Raw genomic sequence first — 19276 nt, forward strand, 5'->3', positions numbered from 1 at the left:
ACCAAGGACGTTTTTGGCACTTAATCTTGGGGGGGGGGGAAGCGGGGAAGGTGAATTCTGGGCACCATGGAGGGCGGGTGAGCGGGCGCTATTGCTTTGCTGTAATTTGTTCTGGCTGGCGTGGCAGGCATCGTTGGCGGCTTCGCCGCCTCCTCGCCCGGCTTTCCCGTCCTCCTGTTTGCATTGGCCGGCTTCCCCGTCCTCCTCCTTGTCCTTTCTTCCTCCAGGCGGGCAGAGGCGGGGGCCAGGAGAAACGGGCAGCATGGCCGCCTTTCCCTGCCCGTCCCCGCCGTCTTTCCCTCCCGTCCCCACCATCTTTCCCGCTGTTTTTCCCTGTCGCCGTATTTCCCAGTCCTTTCCTCCTCCGGGCGGGCAGAGGCGGCGGCAGGAGAACCGGCCAACATGGCCACCTGGTCCCTTTGTCTGTTTCTGACTCGGCGTGTTCTGGGCATGCGCTCCGCGCATGCCCAGAACCGCCAAGGGAGGCACGAACACACGCTTGGTGTCTGTCCACGGACGGACACCAAGCGTTTTATTAGAGAGGATAAGGACCCATGCTAACAAAGCTAATGAAGATCAAGTATGAAGCTGCTCAGAGAACAATTGTTATGGCAAATTTAAAAAATAGCCAGGCTCTGGTCTATTGATCCTTTTTCTGTATGGACTCATGCTGCTTAGGAGAGGAGATTTGGTCTTGTGGTAACAAGTGTGACTTGTTCTCTTAGCTAAGCAGGGTCCACCCTGGTTGCATATGAATGGGAGACTAGAAGTGTGAGCACCATAAGATATTCCACTTAGGGGATGGAGCTGCTCTGGGAAGAGCAGAAGGTTTCAAGTGCCCTCCCTGGCTTCTTCAAGATAGGTCTGAGAGAAATTCCTGCCTGCAACCTTGGAGAAGCTGCTGCCTGTCTGTGAAGACAATACTGAGCTATAGACCAATGGCTATTCCCATGATCAACGGAAAGTGGGCTAAGGGAGCTTAGCCTGCTCTCCATGGAGCGTGGGAACCACCAGGCTTGCGAACGAGTACAGTGCTCCCATGGCGGCTAGCCCACCTAGAACACCCTCCTCTTAAATGAGGTTAACAGAGCAAGTGCTCCGTTAACCTCATTTCTTTGCTTGTGTGTCATCATGGCACGTGTGGCAACACACGAGTAGAACCCCGACTGGGAGGCTGCAAGTAGCCTCCTGGGATTGGGGGTCTCTCCAGTATGCCCCACATGCTTGCGTGGGACATCCTGGAACTTCTGGTGGCAGTGTGGCCCCTGATCCCTGCAGCCCCTGCTGGCTCTGTGATGTGTGGGCTAAGCCCACTCTCTTTGCAGAACGCCATCAGGTGCTTCACACATGTCATTTGAAGCACCTCAGTATATGGCAGCTTCCTATGTTCCTATGCTGCTATGTTCCTCTTCAGTGTACTGTGACCTTGCTAAGCTGCTGCTCACCCAAGGCCCAACATGGAGTAACCTCAACAGAAATCCCCATATGAAAGGCAGCCAGATGAAAGAAAAAAATAAAATAAAAAAATACTTTGAGTCTCAGCAGAAGGAATATATTGCACTCAATTTTGGAAGGTTATCAACACCTCCTCCATTTCCCTTTCAAGAGTTTGGTGTGAAATATGCTCCTTCTAATTGCACTTGAAACCCCTTTATTCAAACAGCCTGCATGACATTGGAGATTACAGGGCAAAAAGGTTCCACTTTGAAGCAAAATCAATGTGTAATCTAGATCAGGCTTCCTTGGATGAGGCCACCAGGGGCATTTGATGGGCAAGAGTCTGCAAAATGGAGAGCCATTAATGGGGGAGGGAAGAGAGACATCTGCAGCCATTGTGCAGGTTATGTGTCCACATTAAAACCTAGTTTCAGGACCTCTAATATTTGATTTGATATTTAAGTATTGCATTCATTAGACTTCACAACACTAGAAGAGAAAGGAGCCCAGGAAGGATCACTTGGCACCTCTGCTACTGTCTTTTAGGTCCCAGACTATATATATAAATAAATCTCCCATCATTTTTAGCCTATTTTCCTTTATTTATTTATCATATTTCTTTATTGCCTGATATGTACATCTCTAGGTGGTAAAGTAAGCTTATGAGATCACTCGGCTTGCTGTGTTTGTGCCCCTCTTGTAGGTATGTGCATGGAACCGGTTCAAATGGCAGGCAGTTCTGCCAGTTCAAAAGTGTGTTTGTGGGCGGTACTGCTTTAAGGGCGGAGGAGGTTGCACTTACCCCTCCCTCCGCTTCCTCCTGGCTGGAGCTGTTTTTCCAAAATCCATCAGGGCAGCAGCGTACCCCCCTGCCGCCCTGTTGCCACCTTTACCAGAAGTAACTGGAAGTATCTGATGTGACTGCGTGTGCCAGGCACAGGTTCCGTGCACATCCCTAATAGTTTGTAAAGATGTTGTCCACCCCAATTCAAGATGGTGGATGAACATTTGAAGCGCAAGTGGGCTAAGTTGTGAATTGTCTAATCAATTTGGACCAAATTTGGTACTGTTGTAGGGACCCTTCAGTAACATAGTTTGTGATGTCATCCACTCCAATTCAAGATTGCAGATGCATTAACATTTCAGGTGGTAGCAGCCTAACTTGTGAAGATGATAAATATCAATCATGATTATAGTGAAAGGAAAGTAAGCAGAACAGTTCTTACTAGATCTTCTTGTAGTCATTGTAGTGGAATGTTGATAAGACAAGTCCTTTCATTCTTGTAGGAGCCACCAGGTCCTGTAGTATTTGCATAATTTTCATAATTATTATACATATGCTGCTCTTCCACAGGGTTCCTCGGGATCTTAAATAAGCTTTGCGATAATAAAGAAGATTTGTTGAGCCTGGTGGAGCTCTTGCCAGAGCTCAACTGCTCCATGAGAACACATTTTTCGGAAGATCAGCTGCACACTTGGCACTATAAACAGAACACAACAAAAGGCCACAATCAATAAAGCTTGCAAAAAGTACAGAACTCTGCCTGTTATTTGCAGCCTGTTCAAAAACCAAACAGTGATTGATGAGAAACAGGATGGCTTCATATGCGGAAAGGTCATGTTGAATGCCATCATAAAGCTGAACTTCAGTACTTAAAAGGACCCACCAAAATGAGAAAACTGCATATTTATGTTCTGTCAACCAAAAAACATTAGATGGCACCAAACACCACAAATGGTTTTGACACATTCAGATCCACCAGAATTCATAATGGGCTCAAACTATGGGTAATAACACAAACCTATTAGAACATAAAAGCAGCCGAATAGAGATTAAAAGTGAGCTCAGAAAAGGCTGTACAATATCAACAACTTGATTCAGCATCTTGAGTAAGTGTCTAATGATGGCAATTGAAAAAACAAGTTAAGAATAAATGAATATAAATGGCCCATGAATACCAAAAGCCAGCCTAAAGAGGAATTTCTGGCAGTACTTTGTGGAGGGGGGAGTTCACAATTGAGCTGGGGCAGATTCTGAGAAGGAACAAAGTTCTACAATGATGGAGCAGCCACTAAGGGCTTATTTGCATGACTCTCTGAAAAGCATGAAGAGGTATAGCTCAGTGATATAGCACAAGCCCTGTTCAGGCATTCAAATAGAAAAATAGCAAACAAGTAGGGCTCCCAAATAGGTCCAGAAGTCCCTCCCCCAGAGTGTCACTGGCTGGGGCGCCCCAGCCTGCTGATCACAAGAACAGATGTGATCATGCTTACAATGGTCACCTCTTCAGACGAACGTCGCTGTAAACGTGACACGCTGTGAGAGGAACTTCCAGACCTGCTTTGGGCACTTGTGTTTGCTACCTTTTTTTTTTTAAATGCCCAGACACAAGGTACCCAGTTCAATTCCCAGGATTTCTAGTTAAAGAATTGCAAGGCCAAATTACACATTACTTCTAATGTGTCATTTGCTCTTGTACATGTCTTTTTCCCTCTTAAAAGAGCAGCTTCTGGGAGGGTGTAATGAAGAAAAGCACTTAGCCAAATTTTAGTGTTAAATCAGTGACAGCTAGTAGTTGTTGGAAGTTAAAGGACTTTGCGCTGTCTCTTGTCTCAGACAGTGGAGGTCAGACCAGTGAGTCAGAGGGCTAGAGGGTCAAGATATTGGTCACCCCTTCTCCACTGCTCTGACACTATCCCTTTGAAACGTAGATTGGTACTCTTAGGGATTAACTTCCTTCCTCTCTCTCTTCCCTACTTGTCCTTCTACCTTGCAACATGGCAAGCTCCTCTCCCCAGAGGCGTAACTATAGGGGGGGCAGGGGGGGCACGTGCCCCGGGCGCCATCTTTTCTGGTCACGTGGGGGGCGCCGCCATGACAAAAAAATTTTTTAAAAAATTTTTTTTTGTTAATACAAATGTTTCCTGCTCAGTGCAGCAGCGCTGCAGCAGTCAAGGGAGCGCGTTGGTGCCCCCTTCCCCACGAGCGGTCCCTTCCGCGCCGCCTGCGCCCCCCCCCCATTGCTTTGCTGGCGCCTAGCGGCCAGTCAGTGGCCTGGCTTGGCGGCGGCGGCGGGCGCTTGTGAGGAAAAACCTAAGTATAAAGTAGTATGTTGGGGGGGCGGGGGGGCGCCATTTCAGTGCTTGCCCCGGGCGCCGTTTTCCCTAGTTACGCCTCTGCCTCTCCCTGCACCATGTGTGCAGAGAAGATGCAGAATCCATCTGCATCCAGCTAGATAGATAGATTAGAGATCCTAACTCCTCACTTTCCTATCTAGAATGGAGTTCCTTAATAAATGCCTTATATATTGATTTGAAACTATGAATTGGCTCCAAGTTACTTTACTCTCAGCATACATGCACGCCTAAGTGAATTCTGCTGTGTTGTGCCTCTGTACACTCTGCTATAATGAGAAAGGGATTCTCTCACCACAGAGAACTTCCAACAGTAGTGGCAGTAGCTGATATACAGAGCAGGTATGTACCATTGCAGCAAGAAAGCAGCCTGATAGAACTTCCCAACTAACTGCATTAGTGCAGCAGGGATGCAGCCATTTTTGATGCAGCAAAATGAGAAAAGCAGCCGTCTTTTCCAGGAAGCCCTCTGTGCCACCAGAAAATATGCCCCTGAGGATTGTGTAGCCCTTTGGGACATTATTGGTTGACCTTTGGGGACATATTTTTGAGTGGCACAGAGGGCTTCCTGGGGAAGGGGAAGAGCATCAAAAATTCCTGCTTCCCCACAGTACCACTGCAGTTAGTTGGGCAGTTAGTTCTTTCAAGCTGATCTCTCACTACACTAGAGCTTCCTTGCCCAGTATGTCATACAAGAGTACTCAGTCTCAATGAACATTAGAAACCCTGACAGGTCCTAATAATATAACAATTATTTGAAATGGGCTTAAAGTATTCACTGCGAACATCATTTGCAGTGCCATAGTTCAGAATTTAGCAGCATTACCTTGACTGCCTTCCCTATTTATTTCAATCAGAATGGAGTTCTCAATGTTTTCCATGTTAAATGCCGCCAATTACAAGTTTTTATTAGGATTTATATTACACAGCACAAAGAAATTCAATTCTGGGTTGTTTGATAACCTTGCTACATACTGCAACACAAACATGGCATTACTCCCAAATATTCTGTATTCATAACCTGACATAAATAATATCTCAAATTTATTTTACAATCATCTGTGTATTCAGCTCAGCAATTATTAAGATGATGTGTAATTTATGCTTCTAGTATTAATTTACTACATTGCAGCAATACATGGGCAATACCTCATTCAAAACCATTGCAATAACAATGAGTAAAACCAAAACAAACTCATACAAGAAGTTAAAAGATGCAGTGAAGAGCAAAGTATAAAATGTTCAAACTGCAAGATTACACAATCGGAAAGCAAGAAAGAAAGCCAGTCCACTCCATCACCCAGGAAAGAATATTGAGCCACCAGTGGATTGTGGAGCAGCCACAGTCCTTATCTAGGGTAGTGTCATGAGCCATGGGAAGATAACAGGGTGGTATAAGGCTTCCTTATATGAAAATTTACCAAACATTTGATATGAGTGGACAAACTATTTGCAGCCCCCTTCTGAATACCAGCGTCAGGGTGACGTATACCACTCATCTCCTGCTTGTGGACTTCCCAGAGGCATCTGGCTGGGAAACATGATGCTGGCCTAGATAGGCTTTTGGTTTGAACCAGCAGGGCTCTTCTTGTGAGTGAATTTCTCAGACGAGGAATAAACGTGTTTCTGACAGAGTCCTTTTTGTTTCCCATTGATGGCTGAGAATCCCTTCTATCAAAAAGAGCACATTCTGGGAAATAAAGATTTAAATGCCACCCTATGACTAGTTTGCTTTTAAAAAAGATCTCCTTGGGTATTTAACAGTTCCTTTTCTGATCAAGTTCCCCTGTAGCTTTAAGCTCTCATACAGTTTTGTCACTCCTTTGCTTTCTGTGCTTTCCATCTTCCCCCACCACATCAGGGACTACGTGCCTGCTAACTTTATTTCTGTCACAAAACAAGAATTTTTTAAAAAGCAATATATAATCACAGAGAGGGTGAAATATGGATAACAAAAAATATATGGTGGTCAGACTGAGAAAAACATGGTGTGTTTCTCAATAAGACCAAAGATTGGGTTCAAGGAAAAGCTGGGGAAAACCAAAGGACACAGAGGATAAAATGTATATTTAAGTAATCATAGCATAATGTCTTGTCAGTATCCTCCTCTCTTCATCAAGAGTCAATGGACTGCATACTGTTATACCTGGCTGGGTCAGGTGTGGCAGGAAACACACTGTGGGAGCAGGCAAGGCAAAGTCAAACCAGCAGGAGGTCAGGAGCCAGAGATCAGTCCAGGAGGGGCAGGCAGGTCAGAGTCAAACAGGCAAAGGGTCAGAAGCCAAAGATCAGTTCCTTAGGAGCAAGCAGGGTCAAAAGCCAAAAAACAAGCAGAGGGTCAGAAGCCAGGGAAACCAGGAGCAGGAGCAGAATCAAGGCTGGCAGCACACATCCACAACAAAGTTGCCTCAGGAAATAGTGGGGGCAAACTGAGGCACTGAATACAGAGGCAGCACTGCAGCCCCACTTGAGCCTGCAGGGTCTTAAAGGGGCTGCACCCTCCTTCTTAAGCACTGGCTGCGATGTAGCTGGGTAGTTGCTGGTGGGGATTGGGGTGCTTTTGGTTCATCCTCCAACTCACAGGCAAGGGTGTGTTGATGGGATCAGCAGGTGCTGGCATTTCCATTGAGGCCCCTTGCCTCATCCTGTGAGTCTTCTTGGTCAGAGCCAGGCTCAAGGTCATGACCACTTCCCCTCGGGAGTCCCTTGTGTCCAGCTCAGGGTTGTGAACCCTTCATCCTGGGATTCTTTCATGTCAGACTGGTTCATATACAGCTATATGATAGACCATATAACCACATGTTTCTCTTTCCTAATTCTCATAATGTATATAAAAGATTTCTCAGTTGTGAATCCCAGCTACTTTTGATCTCAGGGTGGCAATATTAAAAAAGCAGGGGGAAAGAGCTTAATCACTCCAGCACCCTGCAAAAATTATAAAATGGACACATGCCTTGCAGATGAATGATCTGTAATGCCTGTTTCAGGGAAGAGAGGGAAAGAGGGAGGGAAGGAAGGGGGATGCCATAAAAACACTGGCAAGTCTCCTTGATTTCAGCAGAAGAGGGAAGTACATGCTTAAATCTCACTAAGTGTGGCTGACATCCTGACTAACAAAGCACAAGTGTACTGAGAGATTGCAGGGATGTGCTGGGAGCCCTCGTGCAACTCCCTCATTCCCCCCTGCATGTGTCATGCTGTGCAAGAACTATTAGAGTTCACAGTGCTCCCCATGCTCCAGGGGAGCTTTGTAAGATTGGAAACACATTGCTTGCCCTTGTGCCATGAGAGTAATGTATTCATTAACACACTACTTTTATCCAATACTCGCCTTCTGGGAGTATGCCTCATTAACTGCAATGGGAACTGTCTCAATTAGGCAGTGGGGGGGGACTGCCTCTGGACACCCATGTTCATCCATGCTGAAACAGAAAATGGAATACATACAGTTCTCAAGTGGCCCAAACAGGCACTGGATAGACCTGCTCAACTTCAGCAAGTTTGTTGCTTCATGCGCCTTCAGATCAAGCCCTGAAAATCTGAGAATTTCAGCAATCCTTGCACAGCAATCCTGAGAATTTTAGAGCTCATTTTAAAAGGGCATATTTCTAGTCCTCAAGATTGTGAAAATGAGCTTCAAGTTTCAGGCAAAGCCGGCTGATATCTCAGCAATGGGGTGTGCAGAGTTTGGGCTGAGCAAGAGGTCCATCAGTCAATGCTGTTGGTAGCTGTGCTTATTCTGCCCGGCTCCCATGAGCCTCCCTGTTTGTAGTTGCATCTCCAGGCTTGGAGATTGCACTTTGGATATGCTCAGGAGCTTCACAGTAACATGAGTTCTTAGTTTATGGTACACATGGAGACAGGCCACTCAGTTGGCAATGGGCTAGTCTCCCTAGATTGGCTACAAACAAAGCAAATTGGAATGGGAATCAAAATACACGCTTCCTCCCTATGCGGGAGCCCCAGCTAAGCAGTCTCCAGAGTTAACTTCAGTGAGTTAACTGGCATCCAAGACAACTCTAAACTCAGCGTGAAATGCCTTCACTCACCTCATCCTCTCACAAGAGATAACAACACGCTAACGGGCCAATTATGCCAAGCTGGAAGAAAAATAAATAAGATAGTGAAACAATGGTCTCCCCATCACAAAGAAGATGAGTCAGTGACGTAGACCTAGAGGTATATCTATTGAAATCAGTGAAAGGATTACTAGAGATCCCGTCTAGGCAGGCATACTCTTTTGCGCACCTGCATACTCTGATTTTCATCACAATCAGCCTTGCACATAAAAGGCGATTCCCACATTGTTACACCCAGGAAAGAGCAATCAGACACAATGCATTCCATGCAGGTCCATCCTAGCACTTCTAATCAGACAAGTAGGGCAGTAGGAGTTTGCCCCCAAGGTATGTTTTGGGATATAAGTATTCCCACTTCCATGAATCAGTGTGTTCCCTTGGGTTTGCTACCTGGGACTCCAACAAGTGCTTCCTTGTATACTCCATTGTGCGCTGTACTTGGGACTCCACTGAGCACTCCTTGTGCTCTCTTGCAACCTGCAAAGAGCTTGAACTCACTAGCAGCTTGTGCAATCTGCTGCACCATTGCAACTGGGGGTGTCCAGTTTTTCATACCACTTTCCGGATTGGTCCTTCTCTCGATTCATCCAGCTTGCCTAGCCACCGTAGGAAGCTGGCTCCACAGAGGTACCCTTCTCGTGGGCACCTCTCCCTCTACTAATCCCTGCAAACCTGCTTCCAATCATGCTGTCTTGGAGGATGTGTCTCTACAACCCTCCCCAGAGTCCTGAGTCCCCATTGTCCAGAACAGGTGAAGGTGGCTGTTTGCCTGGCAACTAGGCTCAAACTATCTCTTTCTTAAATCTAAGCTACCCCCTATTTCTCTTGCAAGCCTCTTTCTCTTGCCTGCCTGGGAACTTACACAATTAGACTTTAAGCTAAAATGCCTCATTGCAGTTGGTTTTCTTAGGAATGTATCTTTGTTAGACATTAAGCTAAAATGCCTCATAATAGTAGATTTATCTAGAAATGTATTTGTAATTGTTTTAGTCACACAATTCTCTTTTCTGTATCACCCCCTCAAATAAATTCTTCGTTTTATTTTGAAACTATTACCTTGTCTCAATCCAGTCATTTCTTGAGTCTAAATATTTGCACAACTTAAAAATACTCAGTAGGTCACAAGAATATTTCAAAAAGCATCCCAGATGATCTTGGTGCAGCACACTCTAAAAATCGTATTTACCCAGTTGCAAAGAACATGTATGTATGAAAAAGCAAAAGCACACCTAGAACAGTATCAGGGATATACCAAACACACACAAAAGAAACTGAAGGTCCAACACGAAATCTGACTAAACAGACCTTTCCCTAGACTAACTCACCAAAGCCAAAAGCCCTGGCTTCATTTTCTTGAACTCACCAAACCTTGGTAGAGGATTCAAGCCTCCTCCCTTCCTGGCTTCCCCGGGACCCACTGAAGGGACATTTTCCTGCAGCCAGCCTTTATGGCTGCATGTCCTCTTCTCCACTCCCAGTCAGCTTCTTCTAACAAAGAGCTCTTCTCTTTCTCCCAATGGCTCTCTAGGTCCCACTCACCTGCTCTGCTGATTGGCTGACCCCTGGAGTTCACCAGCCTGTCAGTCAGGACAGGGTTAACTTCCAGTTAACTCTTTAGGGGAGGGGTGGCTGGTCACTACATATGTACATTTGAACAGTTTTTAAAATATATGCACATTGTAGAATTCAGTTCTTCTTGGTGTAGAACTATTTATTATTGAAATCAATTTTGAGGTATTCAGTCCTGCATACTGTCCTATCCAGGGTGAACTGCATATTACAAACAAAAGTGTGTAACAAGACCACCATGGGTTTTTCTTCTAAAAAGAAGTTTCAGGATTTGGAGTGGAGAAATGGGAAAGGCGGGGAAAGGGTTGCATCACTCTTTTTCCACTGGCCACTTTTATTTTGCCACTCCTCCTCTCCCAGGATTACAGGGAGATTTGTGAGATAAACACACATTTGAAAAGCAACTGGAGAAGGAGGAGCTAAAGTGGAAGAGTGGCAGGCAAGGGAAGTGTTAAGCAGCTCATTCCTCTTGCTGCTTCTCCACAAAGTATCAGCTCCTCCTGAGGCTGCATGTGTAATGGGGTGCTCTGTCCTAAGTCTTGCTGCAACAACAAATACTGGCATATGTGACACGTAATATTCCAAAGGGGAGAAGGTGGTTCCTGGTCTTTCTTGAATCCAGAATTACAGGATGGGAACAGACAAGGTCAGCCTCAGAGTAGGCCTGGGGAGGAGGTTACTTCATCACCTCAGTCCTCTTCCTGTCTTACTGCTGCCAGCCGGTTCCCTCTCCAGGAAACATCTGACTCCCATGCTCAAGAGTAGCCCTCATCATTGGCTGCCTTGACTTTAAATGCCCCAGTACAAAACTGACAGGGCTTAAAGCTTACTCCAAGTCCCAACCCCTCTCTGGTCTCACTTCCTGCTTCCTGTCATGCCCAACATGGTGGCCCCATTGGAGCTGTTCCCTGTAGCTATCCCTGCCTTGCCTGCTCAACCCCACCAGGAACTGACCAGCCTGGAACCTTTTCACCCCTGCTCCTTTCAGGGGAAGAAAGAAGCCCCAAAAGAGGGAAGCCATGTCCTCTGCTGGACTCCACAGGGTGACACAGGCAACCAGGTAAGGTGGCATCCTGATGGTAACTTTGAATGAGTGTGGGCATTAGGACACAGCATTGTACACACAGCAGCACAAATCTTTGAGAATGGAGCATTAAGGAGATGTTTTTAGCCATTTGCATTGTACTGTGGTGAGGTCAACTTGATGATGATACCAGTCAATTAGCTAAATTAGTTTGAGTCTAAGCACTCTAGTACAACAAGATGTTTGTGTTACTAAGTGATGGGTAAGTGGCCTTATACAGCTAACAATTCCTTTCAGCTTCTGCCTCAGGCTCATGAGAAAAGAAAAGTATTTAGAGGCTTTAGCTTACTACTTCAGTCCACAGCCTTTTCCTTAAAGGCTGAGCTATGCATTTGTTTGGCTTCAGTTTAACTCCTTCAATTATAATACAGCCTCTGCCTTCTCGAGAAAGGGACACAGCTGGCATACTGGCCAAAGCTGTGAAAAGCACCTCTGGCCACCGCCTCCTCCTGAGCATCCATAAGTAGAGCTGGGTCCAGCAGTACTCCCAAGCTGTGCACTTGCTCTCTCAAGGGGAGTGCAACCCCATCTAGAACTAGTTGGATCATTTCATCCTGATTGGCTCTCCTACTGACCAAAAGCACCTCCAGCACCTCCATCTTGTCTGGATTCAATCTCAATTTACTAGCCCACATCCAGCCCATTACAGCCTCCAAGGCCCAATTCAGGTCATGGCCACATCTGCACATAACACGGAACCGCAGTTGAATAGGCCTGCAGTTCCATGGTTGTTATGTCCGAATGTGGGGAACTGCAGTCAGGTGCAGTGACAAAATCAAGGGTCCAGGATTGGGACTCCTTGGATTGAATTCAGTTTTGTCGCCTCAACCTGAGGTTCCAAGCAACCTGTGGTATGTCCAAATTTGGAACCGCGGGCTGCTGGCCCTGGAACTGGAGTTGAGGGAGGAAGCTTCTCCCTCAACTCTGGCCTGACTGGCTGTGTGGGCTGTCCTTCTGTCAAGAAGGAACCCTGCACAGCAGGCTCCCCGGCCTCTCTGCAGTCTTGCTGACTGCTGAGAGGCAACTCACCAGTGCTCCCTCTAATGGGGATTCCCAGATGTTGCTGACTACAACTCCCATCATCCCAAGCAAAGGCTATTGCAGCTGGGGATGCTGGGAGTTGTAGTCAACAACATCTGAGAGTCCCTGTTAGAGGGAACACTGCAGCTCACATGAACATCTGAATTTGGATAGGAGAGCGGGAGGAGGGGCATGGAACCCTGGGTCCAAAGGAATGCGAATGTGGCCAGTTACACAAAGGATCCTAATAGGCCAAGAGGGGTTGCTAGCTGCTCTGGTTGACATCTTGACTAAAGAAGTGTTTGTAGGACGAGCAAAGTTGTACTAGTGCAGGGAGACTGCAGTGTTTCACTAAAAAGGGACTTGTGCAATTGTACAACTGCACAACAGTGCCATTTAAAATAAAAGACCTGCCACAGTTGCATCTGTTGCTCAAGCCATGCTTCTGCCAAAACACGTTGTGTATTCTAGTACAGAAATTACATTTACATATTTCACGTGTATATATTTTCATGTTGCCCCAGAATGAATTTGTGACTCTTAAAATAAATGCCCTTGAGCACATGCCCTTCAGACTTAGTGCAAGTAGTCAGCGCTACAGCTCTGTGCTAGCATGATGTCCTTCCGCAAGTGCTTCTTCAGTCAGAATGAGGGGTGTAGCAAGGCTGGAGAGGGCCCGGGGAAGATGGACCCTTGCCTGGCCGGGCACTCACGGTATTGTCTTCACCACATCTGTGTCTCTGTTGCAGAAGAACTGTAAGGACCTGGTGAAAGACAAACATTTTCGGGATGCTGTTTCTCTTGTTTCTATGCAAATATATCACACACTTCCCATGCATGAGAGTGAAGAGAGCTGTTGTCCTGCCCAGCCAATGCCTCCCCCCCCATCAGTGGGCCAGGGACATTTGTTCCGCTTTGTTCAAATATAACTACATCCCTGGCCTCTGTTTCTAGAGATTAGAAATAAAAAAAGAAATTTCATGGATGGGGAAGTGAAAAATCAGAGGGAAGAGTAAGGAAAATGTATTTATTTAGAAATTGTCTATCCCAGGGATTCTCAATGTGTGGGTCCCCAGATGTAATTGGCTTCAACTCCCCTAATTCCTAACCAAAGGCCACTGGGGCTGGGGATTATGGGAGTTGAAGTCTAATAACATCTGGAGACCCACATGTTGAGAAACCCTGGTCTATCCCATTTCTCTGCCCACAAGATAAACAATAAAACAACAATAAGAAAAATCAGAACAATAATTAAAGCTAAGCAACAAGACCACAATAGCAGCAAACAAAACATCAGGTAACCAGCTCAATAGCACAACCCCTCAGCCCATTAATCATTTTCATATAGTTCAAGTGCTGTTGAAAGAGCCAGGTCATTGCCACTTGCTGAAAGGCAAATGGAGAGAAGCAGCCAGGTGGGCCTCTCTTAGAAGGGCATTCCACTGCCTAAATGCCACAACTGAAAAAGACTTGTGTTTTCACCTGTCACACCTCAGGAGCTGGTGAGGGCACAGGGTGAATGCAAATGATGTTGATGTTCTTCTGATTGATCTTCTGATGTTAATCTAAATGAATGGGCTGGTTTGAAGGGGAGGAGGTGGTTCTTACCCTCATCTCGGCCATCGATTCATTTATATTTATCTTGGAAATGTGTTTATATTCCACCTTTCCATAAAATGTTCAAGGGATTTGAGGGGGAAAAGTTCAAATCAATAAAAATTCAGTCTCTCAGCGTCAAAATCAGCACACTGAACTGGGCTCAGAAATTACCCTTGACACACAGTGGCTTAGTGGGAAACCCCTCAGAACCTGATTTACTTCAGTTCTCTTCCTCCTTCTTTATTTACAGCCTTGGTAGCATTTATTACCTATATTGGAAATGCACTGAATAGAGTATTCTAGAGCCTGTCCTGTGTGATTCAGCAATCTTCATTCTGGAATGTTTTAAATGAAGAAAAAGCCTTCTTGAATATGTTGCTTCATAGGTGACCGATTTATCCAGTGTACCAAAACCAAAAAGAGTAATTAAACTTTAAACTCTCTAAATGCTGCATTCCATTGGGATGGCGTGTGGGCTTCAAAAACACAAAATAAAACAAACCATCCTCCCACCCCCCCAGTAATGGTTTGTATTTATTCTATGTCTAGTTAGTTTCAATTTCAGGCTTTTGCCTCAAGTACTTGCCTGGGAAAGGCAAGTTGCAGTCCCCAGGTTATTGCCGTAGATTTACAGTCTTGGAAAGTTAATTGGCTATTGATGGTAGGGTAGCTCATTACTGGCAGGCTATGTAAAATGCTTCACTGGACCCATAAATATTAGCCTTCAACAAAAAGGTTATTCATTTCACCGTTTAATGCCAAGAATGCAAACTCCAGTGGTGGTTCAGGGCTTAAACCCCCCCCACAAACCTAATGTAGCCATAGAGATGAGACTGTTCAAAAGATCTATATAATTAATTCTCCAAGACGTGCCTCTGGGGATGCATGGGGCTGCGTCGCGGAACTTTCGCGAGAGTGCCGGTTCCACTCACAAGAGTTCCAGGCTTTGGGTGGGTGGTGGAGCCCGGGCATAGAGGAGCCGTGAGGAGGTGGCCAGCTTGAGGAGGCAGCTGAAGCCGCGCCGGCCTGAGGAGGTGGCTGGCCGGCGGGTGAAGCCAGAGGTGGTGGAGAACTAGGGGCAGAGATGCTCTGTGCCCGGTCAGCTAGTACTCATTATTGGCCCAGGTTGGCTGGTGAAGCTGTATGCTTTGAAGAACTACACAGCTGTATTATGCTTAGAACTCAAGCAGGTTTATTATCATGTGACCAAACGCCAGAGGTGCACCTAGGTAATTGTGGAGCCTGGACCTAAAAGCCTTTGGAGTCTCCCCTGCTGCAAGTTAACCATCATTTTTTAACGCATAGGTTCTTGAGGGCACACACCACACCACCCAAGACAGACTAAAGATGACTTGGAGGCCCCCAGTATGTGTAGAGGCACTGGACTTTGGCCCAGGGGTTGCGTGTGCGCATGTAGCAATCGCACACGTCTGATGAGGCATTTTACAAAACTCCAGCGCCAGTGGGGGGAAAGTGGGGGGAGGGGTAAGTGCACCCTCCCCCACCCTTAAAGTCCCCACCCCTTCGAGCCATTCCTGCCTGGTTCCGTGCACATCCCTAATGTAAATGCCATCTACATAGAAATTGCTACGTAGATGCCCGTGTGAAAAGAGTAGGCAGGCTGCTGTGATACAGGCCTTCCTTTCCACCCCTCTTGCAGCTCACTGGTGTCCGCCCTGAGTTGCTCTATTTTTACTTTTAAAGCTGCTGCTGCTCTCTCCATCTTGAATGTGCGCAGAGGCCTGAAAATAGATCGGCTTCATTTGGGAGGAAGCTGGAGGCAGGTCGGGTAACGGAGTTTCACTGGCGCTCGCTGCCTTTTCTCTAGTTTTGCCTGTCTCCAGCATGCATGCCTGGCTCCTGAGTCTGGCAGACGTAACATAGTTTAATTGGGAGGTGGGAGAGTTCTCTTGCCACTGTCCCACTCTGGCTCCACTGCTGCCATGCAGCAGCAGCCGCCACCCTGGTGACCCGCTGAGGTAAGTGCTCCCCCCTCCAGCATCCCGATTTCAGCCAACACAATTCTGGCAACTGTAGATGAGGAAAATTGTTTGTTTGTTTGCTTGTTTAGCCTGGTGTGGATCACACTGGGGATGCCAATATATTCCAGAAAAGTGACCAAAGCTAGACTAGTTTGGTTTCTGTCCACTTTTACTTAGTGGGGAGGATTTTCCATCACCAAAATATTATCTTCTAGGAGGTAAAGCTCATTGCTGACTGGGCAAAGTCATTTTGCACAAACTATACTGATAGGAAAGTTCAAGAAATTAAATATATGTGATAGAATTTTGTATTAATGTGCTTGCAAAAGGGAATTAAAAGAACAGTTGTAAATTTGTAGGATTTCAGCTTCAAACATTATTGTATAATTGCCATACATAATAATAATAATAATTTATAATTGCCATACATAGTAAATTTGAATCTGAGAAAGATCTTCTGCTTCTCTTGAGCATGATGGTAACTTTTGAATTATTGATGGGCAAAAGTGATGGGCACTCTGGAATTATTGAGTGCAAAAAACCCCACAAAACCTGTTGAGAACAATAACAGAACCTTTTACCCAGCATATTCCAGTGTAAAAAGTAGTGCATTTATCTAATTTAAATGACAGAATCATGTATGCAAAATTTGATGCCTGTAGGTAATTGTGAAGTATGGTTTATTTTGCACAAACATATCCACAAACATATATATATATATATATATATATATATATATATATGAATGATTTTATTATAGATATTATTACATATTTATTCCAAGAAATAACGAATGGCCCAGGGTGACCGAGTGGGGATTTGAACCTGGCTCTCCCCATGTCTAGTCCAACACTCTAGTCACCAGGGGCGTAGCAAGGTTGGAGTGGGCCCAGAGACAAGATTTTAAAATGGGGCCCCCCCACTCAAAGTCCAGGGCCTCCGCACACCCCAGGCCCCCAAGGATTTAAGTCGGATATTCCAAAATAAGTATGCTGCCTGGAAATACATTTCACTGAATACACACACGCACACCTCACAATATATAGTGATATACATTGAGTACTATACATTTGTTTTACTTTTAATGCCTAGAACACACTAGAAAGATAAATGATTAAAATGGGCCCCTCGCTGCAGATTAGCCAAGGAGACTTTCAACCATGCAGGGTGAGCCTATGTTTGTTTTCTCAGAATTCTGAACAAATTCAGTCAAGTTTGATTCCAGGAGGTTTTTCACAGGAGGCTTTTAAAGCCCTTTAAGACACCTCTCCTCTGGAATGGAGGTGCTGCATTCACATGTTGGCCAGATTTACCCTGAAGTCCCTGCAAGTTATTGGGGAGCAGTTCACACACAAGAAAAATAAAATAAAATAAAAGCAGAAGACATGCTTCACAGTTCTCACTCAGACCTTCTGGGTTGCAAAACAACTTGAACATAAGTGCATTTATAAATGAATGAATAAAATAAATATAATACTGTTTCTTCCAGAAGTTTTTGTAATTTTCTGCCATGAAACAAGCCACTTATAGGACTTTTAAGAGTTTTTTTTAAGCCAGCAAATTTTCCAAGCTGTTTAAAAATAAATATTCAGAGACTTCTCAGTCCCCCCCATTTCAAAGCCCTATGGCAAGCAGATCCCTATATATCCGGGTGGGGGGGGTGGGGAAGGTAACCACAAAAAGGAGTTCACACTCTACCTGGCAGCAAGGGGTCTTCTGCTGCAGAGAACAGTGGAGGCCTCTCTGGCTGCCTCCTCCTTCCTGGCTGGCTTGGGCCCTACTGGAGTTCAGGCTTCACAGAGGCCTACACCAGGCCTCCGTGGAAGCCCCGCCCACCCGCCGATCAGCTGAGAGGCGGGAGAAAAGGAGCTCTTTGCAGCCTGTCTGCTCGATTGCCGGCCAGGAGAACAAGCAGGAGAGACGGCGAACAGGGCAAGTGGCTGAGGGGCCTTGGGGCTGGGCAGGGGGCAATGGGGAGTCACGTGAGGTGCCTCTGGGGGGCCCCTCCAGGCAGTGGGGCCCCCAGACAACTGCCTCCCCTTGCCCTATGGTTGTTACGCGCCTGCTAGTCACTACACAACCCTGGCTCAAAATATGCTAGATTGTTTCATTTTGTTCCCCACATGATCAGCTGTCATAGCTCAAAAGCCATTGGCGGAGAGGTACCAATGTAAATTACCGTTTTACAATTAGGAAATGTTCTTGGACCAGCTTCAATTATTTTTGTGCATTGTTTGGATTTGTGATTTCAGCTTCTTCATTTCTGACATCCTAAAATTCAGTAAGCATGCACTTCATACTTGGTGAGGATTCAGGAGTGCTTCTTTAGATTTTGGGAGGTGGGGGGATGAGATCCCACAAAAGTTTAAATCCTGCGCATGCATCTGTTTATCCAGATGTTTATCCAACACTAAGCTTATAGTGTTTATCCAACTCTAAGCTACGCAAAGCAGTTTATATAAGAACATTTGTGGTTACTTTTTAATATTATTTATTTTATTATTTTATTTATCATATTTTTATACCGACTGATACGTGCATTTTTAGGCAGTGTACAAAATTTAAAACAAAATTTAAAAATCTACACAGATTAAAATACACAAAACAAAAACAGTAGCATAAAACAATTATTAAAATTAATTCTAATTAAAAGCCTGTGAGAACAGGTGAGTCTTGAGGGTCTTCCTGAAAACAAACAGAAGGAGATGCTCTTATTTCAGCAGGGAGTATATTCCAAAGTCCTGGGGCAGCCACAGAGAAAGCCTGGTCATGGGTCACCACCAAACAAGCTAGTGGCAACCGTAACTGGACCTCTCCAGAAGATTGTAACAGGCAGCAGTGTTCATGACAAAGGAGGAGCTCTCTTAAATACCCTGGACCCAAGCCATTAATGGCTTTATAGGTAATAACCAGCACTTTGTATTTCACCCAGAAATATATTGGCAGCCAGTGCAGTTTCTTTCAAAACCAGTGTTACGTGGTCTCTTTGTGTTGTCCCAGATACCAATCTGGCTGCCACATTCTATACCAATTGTAATTGCTGGACTATGTACAAAGGCAGCCCCACGTAGAGTGCATTACAGTAGTCAAGGCTGGAAGTTACCAGCACATATACCACTGTTTTAAGTTCATTTACCTCCAGAAATGGACGTTGCTGACGTATCAGCTGAAGCTGATAAAAAGCGCTCCTGTCCACTGCCTTAACCTTAGAAATAAGGGAGAGATTTGGGTCCAGGAGTACTCCCAAGCTACGCACTTGATCTTTCAGGGGGAATGTAAACCCATCCAGAATAGGCAGATCTAAACCATCTCTCAGGTCCCAATCCCCTACAGTCAGTACTTCTGTCTTATTGGATTCAACTTCAGTTTGT

At 45.5% G+C, this 19276-nt stretch overlaps 1 long non-coding RNA gene across 3 annotated transcripts; it reads right to left on the bottom strand.

Moving 5' to 3' along the window:
- Window positions 1-575: 575 nt before the first annotated feature.
- On the bottom strand, window positions 576-17934 carry LOC128340476 (uncharacterized). Of its 3 annotated transcripts, none has more exons than XR_008313741.1 (5): window positions 17604-17934; window positions 8622-13088; window positions 6719-7994; window positions 2664-2918; window positions 576-1780 (listed from the first exon to the last, which is right to left on the bottom strand). It is a non-coding gene; the product is annotated as an uncharacterized LOC128340476 (long non-coding RNA). The 3 variants fall into 3 exon arrangements; XR_008313740.1 differs by adding an exon at window positions 14193-14258 and having other exon boundaries at window positions 576-2918; XR_008313739.1 differs by having other exon boundaries at window positions 576-2918.
- Window positions 17935-19276: the final 1342 nt, after the last annotated feature.

This window comes from Hemicordylus capensis, chromosome 1 (genome assembly GCF_027244095.1).
Source record: "Hemicordylus capensis ecotype Gifberg chromosome 1, rHemCap1.1.pri, whole genome shotgun sequence".
Lineage (NCBI taxonomy): Eukaryota > Metazoa > Chordata > Lepidosauria > Squamata > Cordylidae > Hemicordylus > Hemicordylus capensis.